Source organism: Pomacea canaliculata, linkage group LG1 (genome assembly GCF_003073045.1).
Source record: "Pomacea canaliculata isolate SZHN2017 linkage group LG1, ASM307304v1, whole genome shotgun sequence".
Classification (NCBI taxonomy): Eukaryota; Metazoa; Mollusca; class Gastropoda; order Architaenioglossa; family Ampullariidae; genus Pomacea; species Pomacea canaliculata.
In genome coordinates, this window is record NC_037590.1 from 24,982,764 (window position 1) to 25,002,145 (window position 19,382).

Below are 19,382 nucleotides of genomic sequence, written 5' to 3' on the forward strand. Positions count from 1 at the left end.
GAAGGAAAGAAGGTGTAGAAGGAACAAATCTGATGATACTGGCTTTTAGTCAAAAATGTAGTTTAAATTAGCATCGACTAGGTCGCTGTCTAAATGGTAGGGCAGCCACGAATGAGGCAGAAATACCACAACAACACAGACTTAGTGTCATACCCACAACACAATCTTAATATCATGATCATAACTCTGACTTAGTATGATAGTCATAGCATAGACTTCATGTCATGATAATAACACAATATTAATATCATGATCATAAAGACTTAATGTATCATTTCACAGTCATAACACATAATTTATATTTTAGTCATAATGCGGATTTCATGTCATGATCATTATACAGACTTAATCATAGTCATAATACAAACTTAATATCAATTGTCATAAAACAGACTTTCTTTGCTCTGACCATGTTTATTACTGCATCAGATTTTTTTAAATACACTTTTTTCCCGTTCGAATTCCGTTTCTAGAAGTATTAAAAGGCTTACAACACTCAAACACACCAACACAGTATGTTGCAACAGATTGTGTCCAGTGCCAAGTCCAGCAGTTCTGGAACTAGGCAAGTCAATGCCTCCAGTGTTGTCTGCTCGTTATTTACACAGAACTGTCTCTACTTTTCTGCTTTTAATGGTTCTCCTCCCATCCTTTCTCATTTTTTCATCCTTCTTTTACTTCTTAGATGTCTTCTCTTCTTTCTCAAACCATCATTATTTCTCTCTCACACACACTTACCATATATATAGCGAGAAAATGGGAGAGAGCATGCAACAATAATACAGCGAGGGATAGACGGTGTAGGTTTATTAGACGTGCTCGTACAGTTAAACACACATAAATAGGACTTTAGACAACATCTCTAAAAATGATGGAGAAGTTTTCTGTCGCTAGGAAGCAGAAAAACGAGGGCGATGGTTTTCATTTGCACGCGGCTCAATTTCCAAGAAGCCTCACACTTCTTTGTAGTATTAAATAACAAAATGTCTCTGTATTTGACTACTCAAACTACGGGTGAAAGGGAACCTTGCTACAGGTGGCATAGCCAGCACCAGCTTGTAACTCACTACACTCCCAACAAGCATTTGTGTGCTGCTGCTGCTGCTGTAGGTACTCGCCTCCTTTCCGTTCCCAGAATCGGGACGAAAGAATTTTGGTGAAAACACACAGTATAGAGTCATTCACAGGTGCTCTTAACACTCTTTTTGAGAAACATCTGGAGTTTAAGGGGCACAAGTTGCAGTGTGATTATTGTTCATATCATTTTTCTTCTTGTTGCACAGTTTCTACTGTTCGTGTTTAGCGTGCTTGATTAACACTCAGAGCCTGCCTGTGATGTTGATGCGCTTATATAATGATTTATTATTAAAGTTGTACAACTTTTTAGAAAGACTGCGATTGACCATTTACACTCTAATGCTGTACGAATTGTGTTAGCAAGACCTAGGTTGACCATTTACACTGTAATGCTCTACGAATTTAGTGGTGAACGGGTACATCATGTGTGACATCATGTGTCAAAGGTCATAGCTTGGGAGCGACCTTCACTTCCACATTTTTACACAAACAAGAAGCCGGAAGTGTTTGATTTGGGGAAAGAATATACTTTAAGTCAAAACCTTTAAAGACACCTTAATTTTGCTAATTAAGTAAATAGCGAGAAAGCTATTCTGACTATTTATGTTTGCTTTCTCGTCCGTTTGTACCATGAATCAGATCCACTGATATCATCGCTGAGTGGATTTCTTCGGGCGTGTTCTTGTTTACATGTGTTACATAGTTCTGCTGACAGTTAATGTAAACTCCCTTTCTGACAAAAGCTCACAGCTCGTACAGTTTGTCACATGAAGAAACTATGAAGACTGTGAGAGGTGTGGACCGAAGTCACGTGTGTCACAGTAAGCCACAGTAAGCCACAGTAAGCCACAGAATGACCAAATCACAGTTCCTCCTTCCTCTTTACAAATGAGAATTTTTCAGGAAAAGGTTAATAAGTTCATATCATTTCCTTGTTTGTGTACTAATAATGTCGAATTACATACATTATCTGTCTTCCCTTTCCTGTGCTTTCGTCCTGGGAACTTTCAAACAGCCGCGAATCCCCACAAAAATGTTGTCGGGGTGGAAGGGCGGGGGGTTGGTAGATGCAAACAGTGTAGAAGTACACTGAGCAATAAGGTGGTCGCCAAAGTTCGCTGATAATGGAAAACTGTATGGTTTGCTTGAGGCTGCTACTCTCAAATTTACTCAGCTAAACAAGAAACTAGCCTGATAATATGATTTAATAGAAAATATTTTAAATACTTCACGATTTGTCATTTCATTATTTAACTAAAAAAAAATATAAATGTCCTTAAAGTGGTTGTTAAAATCCAGTGATACAGAGACATTGTCATATTTTAGAACAGGGTGAAAGTAACTGTGTTGACTTTCAAACATTTCTAAACATTCACCAGAAAAAAAGTGGACACTGCTACATTTGTATTTGTAGGAAGGTCATAGTTCGTACCATGACCACCAAGACCTACTTGTAGTGGGTGTGGTAGACTGAGGGGAGGGGCGATGTGACTAGCAAGCTCTCACAACTCAGGGCTCACAAAAATACACATACAGATACAGAAATAAATATACAGAATAACCGCAGAGCAGGTGGATGGCATGGGATGAAAATACAGTCACAGGAAACCGGTTAGGCTTGTTGATCAGCACAGCTCGACATTTAGCAAGCGTGTTGGTCTGTGGGTGGGTGGAGACGAGCAGAAGGTAGTTATGCACATGTCAAGTTGTGAGGTTTGTAACCTGACAGCAAAGAGAATATTATTTCTTGATATTTTTGCGTCTTTCGATGAACAAACATTCTCTACATCACAGGGCTCAGGTTACAGTCTGGATTACTGAAAGTCAAAGATGTCGCCATCCGTGACACAGCTGCATTAACATATCAACATGTGTTACGATATCGTATAACATATATATAATATCATTGCTACATTATAAGTATTCATAGCCATTTAGTAACATAAATACTCTCATAATCACAGACATAGCAGCAGATGACGATGATGATTAAATGGATTTATGTCATACATTTTTCCACTGAGGTACAAACCCAAGAATTGATAATATTGCTTGTAGAGGAGATGGTATTCGTTTTCGGTGTTATCACGAGTCTGGTGGTCTGTGGTTTCTCCAGACTGCCCCAAGGGTACTTGCACTGTGACCACTTCATGTAAACACATACACGCGGACGTGTAGCACGTGCTGGTGGCAAGAGACTGTAGTTCCGAGGTCATATTCATTGCCAAGTAAGAGCTTGAGTGGAAAATGGCGGGAAAGAAAAGAAGGTTCTAGAAAGATTAATCGCTAGGCAGCAAGAGAGGAAGAAACAGGAACTGATCTGGGCCCGGAACTTGCCAGGTTTGTTGGAGTTTTATACGTGCTTATTGGTATATAGGGGTACAAATTTATATGCATAATATATGGTCATGATTAGCGTTAATTAGTATCCTTCTATTCTAGTCTGTCAATTCTATCTCTTTCGGTTAATTGTTCAGATAGATCGGGCTGTGCCACGGTTAATTGAAAAAGACAGAGTTGACAGACGAGAGAAGAAGGAAGGGAGAGATGAAAGAGGAGCAACCTCGGGAGAATAGAGACATCAACCAACACACTGCATCTCACCCACCACTGTCTCTTGCCCACTCACTGACACACTGTCTCTTGCCCACTCACTGACACACTGTCTCTTACTCACTCACTGACACACTGTCTCCTGCCCACTCACTGACACACTGTCTCTTGCTCACTCATTGACACACTGTCTCTTGCTCACTCATTGACACACTGTCTCTTGCTCACTCACTGACACTGTCTCTTGCTCACTCACTAACAGTCTCTTGCCCACTCACTGACACACTGTGTCTTTGCCCACTCACTGACACACTGTCTCTTGCCCACTCACTGACACAGTCTCTTGCCCACTCACTGACACGATGCCTCTCACTCACTCCGACGCCACAGAGCGGGTCACGTGACTATCACCAAGTCTTACTGGTGACATCTCAGCCAACGCCTTTTTTCACATTTTCTTCCTTATCACTCGTGCGTCGTGCGTCTTTTATTAATGCAGAGCAGCAAAAACAGACAGAAAAAGTTCGGGGAAAAAGAAAGAAATTTTAGCAACTATAGAAATCAGCAGTTCATGATATTTTTCTTTGCGTCCACATGATTGTTGTTATTGCCGTAAACTGTTGACGCTAAAGAGTGCACAAATAGTTAGCATGTGGCTGGAGCAAAAGTAGCTGAGCATGTTACTATCACAGTATTTTGATATTTCCAAACGATTTTGTCTTTAGTTATTACAGAAGTACACGAATTCACAATTATTCAATGAATAGTAATGACTTTTATTGTCGCAGAATTATAAACAGCATACTATTACTGGATAGCTACTAAACAGGCAGTTTTTGCAGTCGGGACATGTTTCAGGTCATTTTGTGGACATGCAGCAGTAGGTACATGAGGCGAGTGAGGATGTGTCCCCCCTGTGCACGTGCACGCGTTCCTTCCATCTCTGTCTCTCTGTGACTGGTCAAGCTAACGTGTCTGTACTCCGCCACTGACACTTCTTCTTGCACTCGTTCAGTCGTGACTTCCAGCTTTTCATCTTCTCATGATAAGTTATGGGGCTGTGCTCGGGACACGTGGTGCACACCGCACGTGGCGGTGGATCAGAAGAAGTGTGTTTGCAGACCTATCGTATGAGTTAATCAGGAGTAAGCGAGCAAGTAATTAAAACAGAGGCGCGGCGCTCAGCTGACTGTTTGTCTCCTGTGACAGCATTGTTGGTCACAAGTATGCAGTATGCACTTACACTTCACATACCGGTTGTTGTAGCGCAGTGCTCTAAGAAACTCCACACTGTCACGAACCATTTCAATAAACTATCTTCCATTCTAAAGTATTTCTAAATCTTGTAAAACAACAAACAACACTTTCTTCTCAACGGGTGTGTTTAATGTATTTACCTGCACTACTTCTGTATTACTTCTGCCACTTGTGAAAACGAAAGTGAAAATTGCCTTTCTACTTGTATAAACTGAAAACGAATGTTCATTTTGTTGTTAAAGACACAATTTTCATACCACATTCCAAGAATAATTGCATGCTCGCTTTTGCTTTTTCTATTTTCCCCTCTTCTGGCCGCCATTTTGTTTTCAGACGGTTCAGGCTTTCTGTGTTTCCTGTGCACAGATCCTGGAAACTGTTTAGAAAATAAAGTACCATGCAGTGCCAGTATTTTCGTTTTGCATTCATCTGCTTTCTATCAATGGTGAAAAGGAAAGTAAACATGTTCACGTCCTTTTGTTAAACCTTCAAGACAAGAACAACGATTTTTTTTTTTTTTATCCTAGTCAGTACAGAAACCTGTCCTCAGTCATCGTTTTTCCCTCTAGAACTCTCCCCTACCCCCACAATAACATCACCAAGTAAGTAAATAATTGTGAAAACAGGTGATTGAGGTCGCTCTCGTATGTACTCGCTCAAGTTTTTCTTCCACTCCTTCTGCACTTGGATGCAAATGGGTAGAACTGTTTTCGAGAAACTGTAACAAAAAAATGGGGTCACAGGGTTGTCTAATCAGATGGCTGAGTTTCTGAGAAATACGTGGCAAGTCTACTCATTGCTCGCTGTGCCTTGCGATCACAGTTTCATTATAATACGAAGTAAACATAGAAGAAGCCACTAAAAGTAACGACAATTTAAATGTCGAACCTCAGCATATTTGAACACGATAGAGATAATGCCGGGTGCAGACCACGCCTTGAGGGGAGGCCATGTAGAGAGAACGAAGGAGAGGAGGCAGGGATGTGGGGGAGCGGGGAAACCTTTCGAACCTTTGACACATCGAGCTAACTCCCATCTTCTGTGCGGCCAAGGATTCGGTTTGGCTTTACTCCGCATATTCGAGCCCAGACCTTCCCATATCTCTTTCAAATCAATTTTAATGAGGCCTTTTATTCTTTGGCAGTTATAAAATGAAGAAAACGAAGAAGTAATGGCCAAATTTATTACATACACCTTGATCCAGAAAACGAGTGGTGCACTTATATAACCCAAATGTCAATACGTTGCTCATGACATAGAAACTTGATTCAGCTGATGGTAAAAACTCTCAAATTCCACTTTGACGACACATTAAGAGATGTTCTAATTCAAATATTCGTGAAAAAAGAACTGCAGGAAAAAGTGTGAAACGGTTTACAGAAATCTGCCAGGAAAACCTTGGTGGGCAGCAACAATGGCAGAGCGGCGCAGTCATCTGGCAAAGCAATTTTTTTAAAGTATGAGTACATCAACTTTCTACAGAGTGGATAATATCTGTGAAAGCAGGGCAGTATCAAACTGGATTGCTTACTTTCTGTAGGCAGGTTGTAAAAAAAAATTCATCGCTGTGATAATATTTCATCAGTCTCAATTTCGCAAAATGCTAATACACGGTGAGGGGGGAAAATAGAGTATCTAAGACTACATAAATCATGATTACATATAACATGCAAGCAGGAAAATGATTATAATTCAAATGGGCTCAAAGACCAGCGAAGGAGAAAAAATCTATTTGTCCAATCAGCAGTGAACATCCACCAGACTTTTCAGGTGGCGGAAGAAAACTGGAATCCAGCTCCCATATGTCAACTACATGTACTAGCAAATAGTCCCCAGCTCCCTTCTCCTCTCTCTGTCGTGGGGCACTAGGCAATGTTCCTTTACCTTTTTATGCCAGACAATATTGGCAAGCCTCTGGAGTAATGACCCTTGTCATTACCTGTATAAAGCCTAAAAATAATGCGACCCTGGCCTTCTGTAGAACTCAAAATCTGTAGCTTGGGCTCGACATCATAAATGCATTGCTTGCTCGTCCTCCTTGCACCTGCTAGTAAATTGAAAAAAAAATCTTCATGTGAAAAAGTCAGCTTTTTCCGCGACACACTTGTGACAGGAGTCACGAGGTCAATATTATTTGAGGGACTGTGGGGCAGTGGCTTTGTAACCAATGCAAAGTAGGTCTTTATGTAGCTTTCGTTTGGGAGCGAGAAACGGGTGGTGGGTGGGGTAGGGTTATCATGTATTTGCTCAGGATGGTTGGGTTTATCTGAACAAACAAACACTTGCGTCTTTGGACTAATCAGATAGAGGATACTGGCTTCCTAGAACTCTCGTAGATGGTACTGTGCACTTCTAGGAATTCAGTCAACCACCGGCGAGAACAGGCCGGTGTCACGTGCTCTGACTGCGGGTCGGCAAAGGTCAGCAGAACTAACGCAGTAATTGTCCCCTACATTCACTTTTCTGTGAACTCCAAGAGAGCAACTGCTTTTATGGCTTGCTGAAAATAATAAATAAGTGCAACACTTGCCCGAATTTAGGAGAGCGAGGAAGAATAAGGAGCGAAAAATGGGGAAACGAAATGGGGCAGCTGGAAGTGAATGGTGAATGAGGGACGGGGAAACAACAGTTGAAAAACAACGACTGTTGCTGTTGGAAACAGCTGAGGGTTCTTACACTTCTGATGTTGACACCTATCATGGATTTAGGGCCACTTGCACAACACATTTCTAATTTTAAAGAATTTTATGCCTGAAGTCTAGTTAGATGATCAGTTTTTATAGAAACACAGTGCACACCACATTTTTAGAACTTGTTTTAATATTAACATTGTTTTTAATAGGATAAATTGTTTCAGCCAAACTATCGTTTCTGTCAGCACATTTTTAGCAAGTGATTTCACGACGCTTCTAACTGACGAATTTTGAAAACAAAAATTGCTTCGTCAGTCTTCTGTTTTGCACAAGAAAAATAGGTTTTGTCATTCGAGTAAGAACTCATTTACTTTCTGTTTTCGTTTCATGCGATAGCTTGTAGCCCAACTCCTACTTTCCTTACAGAATAAAATCTGGAGAAGAGTTTATTTGTCCTGTTGTTGGGTTTTCTTTTTTTGCGTGTAGCTCCAATCTTCAGTTACTGGGATCCATGGCGCTTGTTCCATTCTTGTATACTTTGATAAGGACGAGTTTTCCTCGAGATAAATCCAGATTTGTTATCTTGCACAATAAAGCAACATTAATTTCATTAAAATCAGATTTAAAAAAAAGAAAAGCAAGGTTATTGTACTATGTTGTGTGTGGTGCGGGGGTTGTTTCGTTTCGTTGACATTTTAAATTTCAGCTTCTGTCGAAAACATGTGTTAATTAAGAAATACATTTGCGAAAACCAATATTTGGTGTTAATCCTGGAGACTAAAGTCGATTACACATCGATAGGATGAGGTGACTGTGAGAAGGTGGCTACTACGAGGAGATGGCTACCAAGACTCGCTGTGTACAGACTGTCCAAGTCGCCCCCGGCCACCTCCATCCACTGCAGCGATTGGTGATTCGTGCAAAACTGAAAGTACCTCCTATGTGGTCTTCTCGGAAATGGAAGATAACGTCCGGGTATAATGTTAGCCAATAATCCTTGACACTATAAACACACCCCCCGCCACACACACACACAGTCCCACCCCCAGCCACACACACACACACACAGACAACAACTACACGCACCTTTCGCTCTTCACTCTGGTCTTGTCTCCTTTATCTGGCATACAAAGAAATGTCAGAGAGTCCTTCTCGCCTAACGGTGCTCAGCTTGTTCACATGTTGTGAGCCGATGAAAGACTGGATTACGCCTGAGCAATGAACAGTTGGAGTAAGAGCTGGTGGAAATAAAGTTTGCTTTCTTGTGTAGTGGGTCGAGGAGCTTGTTGCTGCATGATGACACTAAAGATGGCTGCTACATAGACCTAAGATTTTGCACAATTATCTTGGGGTAGATAAAGTACACTGCAGCTCCGGCCTCTTGTCTCCTTTATCTCTCGAACACCGCCCCCTCACACACCCCTCCCCTACACACTCGCGCGAGCAAAAACAAGTTTTCTCTCATCTCGTCTGTTGTTGTCTGTTGAGTGGCTGAGAAGTTCTAGCTCTCGAAGTTACCTGAGGCTAAAGGGACTATACTTGTCAAAGTAATAAAATGTGAAACACGTGATTGTCTAGGCTAATACTCCTTTGTTGACTATGTTGTGCAGGGTTATACTTGCAATAAAAAATTCCTTTCCAGGACGAGAGATTACTCAAGATTACTTTGAAAAGACGGAAGATTACTTCAAATGAAAAATATTACTTTAAAGGGCGAAAATTAGTTTTCAAGTATTATTTTAAAATAATAAAGACATTACTTTAAAACACAAAAGAATCGTTTTCAAGATTGATCGTTTATTTTACAGAAAGTGGTAATAGTTTTTAACTATCCATTTATTCTTTTCCTGTAAAAGGCGATGGAAAATGGTAAATGGAAAATAGCTTTTTCTTGCTTTTATCTCTCGTTAGTAAAGAATTGTCATTGTCGCTGTTGCTTCAAATTAATATGAAGTATTAAGATGTTTTCTGTAATGTTGGAAAAAATTTCCTGATGTTCCGTTTTGGTTAGTTTTGTTCTGTTTTGTTTTTCCTCGGTACTGTTTCTAGAAGACCAATATTTGGTGACTAGTGTCTAGGTTCTGTGTGCTGGTCCTGTGTATACTTAGTGTATTCTTCCGGCGAGGTGAGCAAGCAGTGTGCAAGAGTTTCCAGAATTTGACAAACTGGTCATTTTCTAAAACGGGCTCTCCTAAATTAGTCAAAGAAATTTGGTATTTTATTCTTACATATCCTGTAAAGGTGATCCAACATTAGAAAAGTAATAGAGCGAAAAAAATGTGATTTACTTATATTTGTTTGTCAGAATCTGCATGGTCAATAGTCTTAATATAAAAAATACCGAAAGACATGTTCATTTTTAAAATAATATATCAAAAACAATTTTATTGTTAATAATATAGTACAAACCACTAATTGATTACAGTATTATCAATACATACTGTCAGTGGGTAAGGTGTAGGTGTTAGTAATACGGAGGTACTTTGCTCTGAACATTCAGACACTAATGCCAGTCTTAATACAAGATTTTGTGCGAAGATTCGGACAATACTCCCAAGTTTTGAGGTCGGGTTACCGACTGTTACAGTCAAGTTGGGGGAAAAGATGGGAGAACAAGATGAATGCAAAAGTTGCACACAATTACTCATCCCGAATGGACTTTGTTCTGTATCCTGAACGCGAGTTTGATGTCTGATGGTGGTGTCCGTGACATGCTGCAGAAACAGAGGAAATTACTTTCATTACCTCTCGTCACGAGGCTTCGGTAGGACACACACTGACTTGGACAATGCATCTCACCGCTTCTCTTCAGATTACTGTTCAAATTCGTGCTACTTTTTGTAATAACAACAATACTTACAGTGTAGAGGAGTTGGTTATTCGCGATAGCAGAAGTCCTTTACACCAGTTGTCCGTCCTCAGGAGCAAATAATATTTGATTGGCTGTTGGCCCTAGATACCGTTTGCTGATGTTTTTCTGATGTAATATTAAGAAATACCTTAATAGTTTACCTGTGAATTCAGTGTATTTTAACTTTTATCTCAATTGGACGTTCGATTGTTACATAATTTTTTGTGCTACATAAATGACAATTTTTTTAAGTCGTTTTAAATCCGAAGTTGTTCGTTGCATATTTCATTCACTGCGCATGTCAAGTGTCAGTATGAGTGAAGCAAAACACTACGGCTCAGTAATTTTCTGTGATTATGAAGAACTGTTCCTTCAATTGAGGTTGATGTAGTCGTCGATCTGATATTTGTGCGAACATCGCCCGAGACTTGGTCAGCGCCAGCGTCGTTCCGTGCCGATGACTGCGATGGCGAGCGGTGTGCTGATATCGTGTTGTCTATTTTAATATTTTTAAATGAAAAATACATAGTAAAAATATATAACTAATTTTAAAACATTAAAAATATTTTTAAAACATTGTTTAATTTAAAAATGTGATTAGTACAATAAAAGTCAGGAAATCTCGCAGTTTCTCGCCACGTTCGTTCGCGACGAGCACGAGGGAAGAGCGAAGGCAGCTGACAGTTTGTCACACCTTCATTCAGGCGGAAGTGCAGCAGTCAACGGCAGTCTCGTTTCAAAGGTGAGTTCCTTACATCTATAATTATTTTCTGTGGCGAAAGATGAAAGTTTCACTTATCACGGTGACTGGGCAGAACCTGACATCCGCCTGGTGTTGAGGCTTGTCGTGAAATACTCAGAAGGCGGTCTGTTCATCCTGCCGACAGGTCCAGTCTTGTCTCTCTCTCTCTGTGGAATCCTGCATTGTCTCGTTCGTTCTAAACTTCCGTGTGCATGACCTCCTCGGGTACTTTATATAAAAATTATTTAAAAGAGCATAGAAGATTTATTTGCCGCTGCTTTCTCAGCTTCAGTTACTGAGTAATTCCGGGACGACCATTGTGGTCATTACTATTCACACTGTGCAGTGTAGATAGTCCTAGTCACACATTGTTCTCGATAAAAAGTATAAATGTTTCACATTGTTTTGGCTCCGACACTAGTTTCTGAACATTCTTGTCTGGATTATTATTTTTATTTTTTGGTACACATGTACTTGAGTAACTCAATATTGAAAGCGAAATTCATTGACGTATTCATCCTAAGGTCCGAGACATTGCATGCGAGCTCCCTTTGTCATCTAGATGGGAACTGGGAGTGGTTGGAGAAATGGCTGTGTCCTACGGGAGGTCAGGCCAAGTGATATGCTTTGTAAAGTTCGTAGCAAGTGGTAAACAAGATATTATACGAGGAAGCAAGTGAGTAGAGTAGGTGCGGCTACAGACAGTACTCAGTGCAAATAGTCAGCCTCGCCTGACACGGCGCACTTCCCATAATTACTTGTCACCACATAGAATATTTGCCTTCTCAGTTTATATTTTCTGAAAAGTCGCGGTACAGTTACTATTATAGGTTATTCTACCATGTCCACGTGAGCTTAAATTCTGTATTAATTGTATTGTCAAAGTGTAACATAAACATTGCTTAGACATTACATTAACAAAACAACCACAAGTCTGCGGAATTTCCGCCGTTTATTACTCATCAGTTCATATTTTTTTGAAGTGACCACTAATCTTCTATTAGCAATTTCCAGTGTTCAGTGTTCACTGCTAAACTTTATTTCAGTAGTCACTTGTATTGTTTGATAGAAGGACCAGAAACTCGCGATGCTACAGATCTCTTGGGAAAGTAATGTATCATTAATGTATTGTTTTTATGTTCCAGTGGTGAAAAAGATTACTAGAAAATGTTAAAAAGTTTTGGAACGAAGTCTGGAATAATGTTCCCATCTGTATGAATCCTGCAATTATTTTTTTAATTGAGCCTTATGAAAAAATATTTTTTAAAGTCAGGCTGTAACAGTACCGTTATTATCATCAGGTTTTTTTCCTAAAGAATATTTGTACTCTTGTAACATTGTTTCAGTTTGTATACAGTTATTCACTAATTTACTTAGCTGCTATTTTACTTTTAAGACTAGAATATTACATCAGTATATTCATACTTAATGTTAATACACCAATTTGACTTAAATGTCTGAAGTCCATTGGTCAGTTTAATTACAGTAGGTTAAAAGTCGGGTACTCAGTTTAATGACTGTATCTACACCTTTGATTTTTCTCCTTGTATATGACAATCTAAACTGTGATGAACTATAAATAATGATATATTAAGTTTGTGTCGATTGTCAGTGTTTTTTTAAAAGGAGCAGAAGAAGAATACACTGATATTGACCTCAACCTATCCGTAAAATTCAATTCATCTGACTTTAGAAATCTAGCCCATATTAGAAAATCAGGCACTATGCATCACTTCATATGACACGATAAATATCTCAGTTATAGAAGATGTTTATGTAATATAAAATATATATCGTTTATATCTGTCACAGTTAAACTAAAATATGAACTTAAGGGGGGCATGGCGCAAAAGCCTTGTTCAAGAATGGATAGAGCGGCTCGTCGGTCACCTGTTGTAAACACAACAAATGTAGTTTTATACTTTGTCAGTTAATAAAGACAACAACACAAAATGCAAATAACTACTTTTATTTCTATCTTTAGTATAGGCCGCATTCAGATTTTTGAACACTAGCTCAGAAATGTTTTGGCCTTATAGTTTTCGATTCTCAACTGCGCTATATTTTTAAAACATTCGATATTTTCTTTGTAACTGTATAAGATAGAGTTTGTTTAAACTAAACACACGACAAATTGCCAATGACAATAAGGTGAGCCACGACAATCACGCGTGATCTCACGAGAAGGAACCGTACGTACCATGCATGGCATAAGTCCATAAGCAGTCTCCATGCATGGCTGGTCAGTAAAAAGACCCGCCTAGGAGCCGACCAGCAAGAGGGTTAGTGGGTAAATACAGCTAGGAAGACTTGAAGGAAAAGGAGGGCGGAGGTCAGCTGAGGTCAGAAGTCTGACCTACATCGTTTTCTGACCAAATGTACTTGGCAGAACTGTTCGCTGACTACCTGCAATAGGGTTATTTGATGGGACTTGTCCATGTTCATGGCCCATTTAGCAGTAAAGTTTCACAATGAACTCGATTTTATGTTCATCAAAGAAACCATTGAATTGCGGCAAAGGCCACCCAATGTTATGTAATACATAATGCTATTTATACATTTACTGGCATTTTACATTTACATTTACACGCTCGTTAGAGTAGTTTGTCATGACTCAAAATGTTTCAAACTCTTTACGATATTCTCAACACATCCTGCTAGCCTCAGCTGATTCTGGTATTATCATTATTAGCTTATCATTGCTGTATTATTTCATTCAATAGAAACGTGGCAATGCATTTCGCTTTGTACAATAGTTTTCAAGCTTGTCACCATAGAAAGGCAGTTCTGCACATCATTGTGAAAGAAAGCGGCTTTATGGTTCTCTTTACGCACCTCATAAATGTTCTTTATAGACATGCTTGTCTTCTTTACTTCTTTAAGGGTATATTTAAACTTTAAAGGTTTCACACCTGTTTGAATAAGTCTCTTAAACGGTTTTTGCGGCCAAACATTAGCTAAAGCTTTTATTAGACTGAAGCAACAGACATACATTCTGACTCCTCAAAACACATTATTAGTAGATTAGTTCCCTTTGTTCCTTGGTTTATTTTGTATGTTGTTGTGTGGTCGTTATTTTTCACGAATTTAATTGTAGGAAAGAGTATTTGATTTCTCTTTGTTCAGGTTGGAGCCTCGCCATGTTTCTGACTGGACTAGAAGAAGAATTGTTCAACAAAATTTCCTTACATGGACGCTGGTGTCGTCCGCCCCTGCTGCTCGAGTTTGTATCACACATGGTTTGTTTGTATTGTTACCTTGGCAATCAACATCCACTTAGCCGCATTTCTACATAACTGTTGCTTTAAAATACAAATCATTTTTGCCACGTCACTGGACCTGTGACATGTTTAATTGCTGAGGTGACAGGATGTCTGTCTGTTGCCAGGTGGAGCTCGGCAAGCCTGCTACACCTGTCGACATCAGCACGCAGCTGCCTCTGTCGTCATAGCAACCACGGCTGTGTATACATGTGGGTGGATTGATGTCTGTCTGCCGAGACTAACGCTTCGCCTCATGTGAACTTTGAACTCTGCTGTTAGTCTCAGCGAGACATTACCACCAGACTTCCGGACGAGCAGCACGAAGATGGAATTTAACAAGAATATAATTCAACTATATAATGACCGTAAATGTATTGCTTTATTGCACTATTAACCAAATCCTTGCTTATTTAGAACACAAAATGTTTTGCTTTATTAGTCCGAAGTCTTTTTATAGAATGATAAATAGTATGAAAATGCACACAGACATGGGCATCTAAATTCATATTTAAATCATAGAAGTGTTCACATGGTGAATTGGATTGAAACCTTTGTCTGAACGGCACGAATGAGAGCCGCTTGCCACTCATCTTGATATACCTGCCCGCGGAAGCGAAAAAAAAATTAAACCGAAACATTTGACACTTGCACAGTGGCATCCTACCATGCAGTAGTATAAACCACCTCTTGACTGTTTATTTATTGTTGTTACTCTCGCAGACTCTGTTGACACTGCCATTGTCGTCGTTCGCTAAACCGGAAGCTGTTTGCTCTAGAGACTCGTTCTATGAGTTTCTTGAAACATCGCCAGCAAGCAGTCCAGTAAAACAAGATGGGCGGACTCCTGTTGCAGTTCGTGGCCAGGTTTGCCTCCTAATCTGTCTCCAGGTGAGTCGTCTCATCATCAACTGGGTCCTTGCTACCTGACCAGAATGTTGCTCCATGGTTCAGTGCAACATATTTAAAAATTAGCTGGAGTATCCCAGTCTTTCGTGTGACTGTAGGTACACAGTGTATTTGCACATAGTAGATCAAAGAGAGGCGAGAGATACCGCCGGCCGTTCGTAGTGAAGTAGGAGATAAAAATTACGGTCGTGCCAGCTACCTTACTCATTCGCCATCATTTGCCCTCCAATTTCAATGAGTTTCCACCATCAGTACTCTTTTAAATTGTCCAAGTTTGCTCGGCGTAGAACGGGTACGTCGAACACTGAAAAGGATGAGGTTCTTTTCCTTTCATTTGTAACTAATTCTAACCGAAAGAGTAAACATCCTTGGCGAAAGGAGTATTCTTTCTAAAGCTTACCAGCTTTGGACATTAACTGCCTCCCTTCCCCCAACACACACACACTGAGTAACACAGATTGCCACTCTGTGTTGTATATATATACACACACATAAAAGATGCATCAGAGCAGAAAGATGCCTTGGATATACCCTAGTACCGGTGTCAATCTTTTTTTCTTCCTCAGTGTGTTCTATAGTACATCCGTACATCAAGCGAAAGTTTCAGCGAGATAAGGTGAGAGCACAGAATTAGAAGAGATCACAGACGTCAGAGGTAGGTCAGTTTCAGCATGATATTTATGTATACAAAGAAGTAATTCGTCTTTTTTAAAGTTACAGGTGTAAAGTGAGATATGAACCTACTAGAGGTAGGTGTCAGGCACTAAGCAGACGCATTTCATCCCCACACACACATATTCTGCTCACACACAACTTTAAGGAGATTTCACCCCACTCATTTTTACTATTTAGTATTTTTTTTTTAAGTTAAAATGGTCAATGTATATATTTTGTGCTTATATTAGGACATACAAATAGCACAAATAAACATCATTTAGAATGACAACATCCCGGAAAATAAATTACCGAAAGCTCGGGCGTATGATCAGCCAGGACTGGCCAGTCGCTCACTCAGCTGCTAGTCGTGTACCTTACTCATTTTTGAGAACACGACAACAACGTAAACAAGCTGCTCCTGGGGTCACGTGACTGTGCGCGTGGTGGTGCTGCTTTAGGAGTCGAGCAGCAGAGGCGGTGCTAAAGCTCATGCAAGTAAAACTAATTTCTCAGACGGCAGTTCTCAGAAAACCAACTGTCACGGGATTTATGAAGTGTTTTTTAAGAACAATTTTTTTCAGAAATAGGTTCCGAGTGGTCGGTCTACCAGGACCGTGAACTTTCTTAATTGCACGACACATTTGTTGTTGTTGAGAGCACCTGCACATAAAGCTGTCATAAAGCAATCACGTGCTTTAGTGTCATGCACTTTGCCAGGTGCTGCACAGCTTCTACCAGTGCATGCGTCCGTATTTGCAGGCAGGCCTGACGAGAGGGAGGGTAGGTGTACCCCGGTCCGCGGCTGTGGAGGGGCCCGGTCTTCTCAAGTAATTTGTTTTACGAAAGGGAGAAGAAGAGGCTTCGCGAGGAACGAATAAATAAATTTAGATATCAGAGAACGCTGTAAAGTATAGGCTTCACCCCCCTGCTAGAGTTACTGCTAAGTCCATTAATTAATTAATTGTACCCAAATAACGAATGTGATATCACACGTGCATTAAGGTAAAAGATATAAACTTGTATTGTCTTTAATCTTCGTTTCTTCAGTATGTCGAATTGTTCACGTCCACTGGTGACATTTTGCTTTAGGAGTTCGAATAGTTCGGTCTTCCCTTCATTTCCCCTCATTTACTGACCACTGGCACATACACAGCTCTAGAATGTTCTTCTCAAGCAGTATTGTAAGCCTAGTTGTCTACACTTTTACTGTCAAACAGACGTTTGTTGTCTATGCTACTTTACTAAACGAAATGCAGATATTGCCAGTCGAATTATAACTTGCAAGCATGTTGTTATTTACTGGAAAAATAATAAACAATTACAATTAATGATTAACGCAGGGTGCCCGGAAAGGTCATCTACCCCGGGGCTCGTGCTGGCTTTCGAATACTGTATCATGTTTGCAGACCCAGTGGCTTAGAACATGGTTTGCCCCCATCCATGTACCTCCGGTGTACTGAAAGCAGTTTATCTCTGTCTCTTTCTTTCCCCTCTCTGTTGCTGGGGAGGGTTGAATGTACCCTCGTTACGAGAAAAGCAGGGAGAGCGGTTTCTAAGCCCTCGATCACATAAACTTCTTTCAGATATAAACACACCACAACTATCTTGTCCTCATAGTCTGTAGACTGCTCTAGTCAATATGAGCTTCGTCTTGTCTCTTGTTAGTTCCTGTCTGATATTATTGCAAATTTACAATCTATAACTCGGCAAGGTAATCGTATTTTCTGAGCAATTCATTTCTCAGAAACGAGAAAAATCGCTGTGACCTTGCGAGAGCGAATATCATGTCAAGGCAATACATAGAGGATTGGAGTGAGTTCCCGGGGATCAGGGGCTCAGAGTTGCGAGGTCAGAGTATGTCAGCTCCTGTCCCAAAGATTTCTCGAAAAAAGACCTCTCTGTGAGTGTGTGTGTGTGTGCTTGTAGTGTGCATTAATTCTCATGAAATCTCTCCAAAGGGGTAGTCTAGTGCGTGTAAGTGTGAGACCATCATCAGTAGAACGATTTCATATGAGTATGAAGGGGCCTCGGTGTATTTATTTCTTGTTCTCGGGAGCGACTGTCGCTGTAATGTTGTTTTTGTTGCAAGTGTTATCCGGAGTATGTACCCCTCTCCTTGACTAGCGCGTGGTGCGTGCTGTGTGTCCACTGCCCATGGCCTGCCTCCTCTCGTCTGCCTCTCGATCAGGCTCTTGAAACAGAAAGCTTCTACCATCCTCCTTCACAAAGATTGCGCATCAGATTAAGTCCATTTGAAGTCGCGGCCACCAGACTTTGCTAGATGTTCTCTCTAGTCTATGCTGTAGACACAAATGTGTACACGCATGCGTACACACATCAGTAGTTGCAGCTATAGGGAGATACCAATACTATATAGCTCGGTGTGTAGCTATGACTATAGGGAGATACCAATACTATATAGCTCGGTGTGTAGCTATGACTTTATGGGGATACTAGCCCTACATAGCTCGGTATGTAAGTAGTATAGGCATGTTGCATCCAACCCCCATTTGGGGAGCCGGAAGGGGAGCCGTGACGTCACCGCCGCCATCTTGCCGGAAGTCGGTGGGGGCGGCCATCTTGTCGCCATCTTGCCGGAAGTCGCATGGGGGCGGCCATCTTGATGATGGTCATATCCGTGGCGGCCATCTTGGTCAGCCATCCTTGCGGAAGTTTCGCATGGGGGCGCCATCTTGAATGATGTCATATCCGCGGCAGCCATCTTGTCGCCCATCTTGTCGGAAGTCTCATGGGCGCGGCCATCTTGTCATTGCCCCTTTCCTCCCCCCTTACCCACGAGTGACTTGCCCCTGGGGTGAAGCGGGGAGGGACGGTGCGATAAAGTGTCGCGTGCTGTTTTTATGATGGCACATGATGGATCCGAGTGGAAGCACCTCTTTCACGTGCGTCGTAGCGGGGGCCTAGCCGCAGCGGAAACGTGTTTTGTGTTCGGCTTTTTAAATCAATGTGAAGATATGATGACTCCTCCCCTGATGAGTGGTGTGGTGTTACGGCGAATGGCAAAGAGGGATATCAAACGCTTAGAGGAGTGAACCGTTTGTAGAAGGGTTTACTACGTAAACGATTGGCGAGGTGATCAAGCACCGATGATCATTGCATCGATGACTTGAATGACTTGAAACAGATCAAGTGTGACTAAGACTATTTAAAACCAAAGGTTCTCGATCATCGCAACTTGAAAGCATCATGTAATCGGTGCAAAACCTGTTTGGAAAAACAAAAGAGCAAGAGGAACCATCAGTTAACAGTCATTATCTGGTCGTCTTTAAAACCCAGGCGACGCTTTCTCAGATCAACCACTCGCCAAACAGATTGTAGCCTGGAAAACTGAAATATGTTCAGGAGAGTTTTTAAAGGACGCGAACATCGGCGCCTCATGGTTTATTTGCTGTTTGAATCTGCGACAGGAAACACCGGCGGTT

General features: G+C 40.8%; 1 long non-coding RNA gene across 5 annotated transcripts; it reads left to right on the forward strand.

Annotated features, from left to right (window-relative positions):
* The first annotated feature begins 367 nt into the window (after positions 1 to 367).
* On the forward strand, positions 368 to 18,540 carry LOC112558110. 5 transcript variants are annotated; one of them, XR_003098073.1, is made up of 5 exons: positions 368 to 3,417; positions 11,000 to 11,113; positions 14,240 to 14,352; positions 14,502 to 14,741; positions 15,097 to 18,540. It is a non-coding gene; the product is annotated as an uncharacterized LOC112558110 (long non-coding RNA). The 5 variants fall into 5 exon arrangements; XR_003098074.1 differs by lacking the exon at positions 368 to 3,417 and adding an exon at positions 10,731 to 10,847; XR_003098072.1 differs by lacking the exon at positions 368 to 3,417 and having other exon boundaries at positions 10,987 to 11,113; positions 15,097 to 15,264; positions 15,849 to 18,540.
* The last annotated feature ends 842 nt before the right edge of the window (positions 18,541 to 19,382 follow it).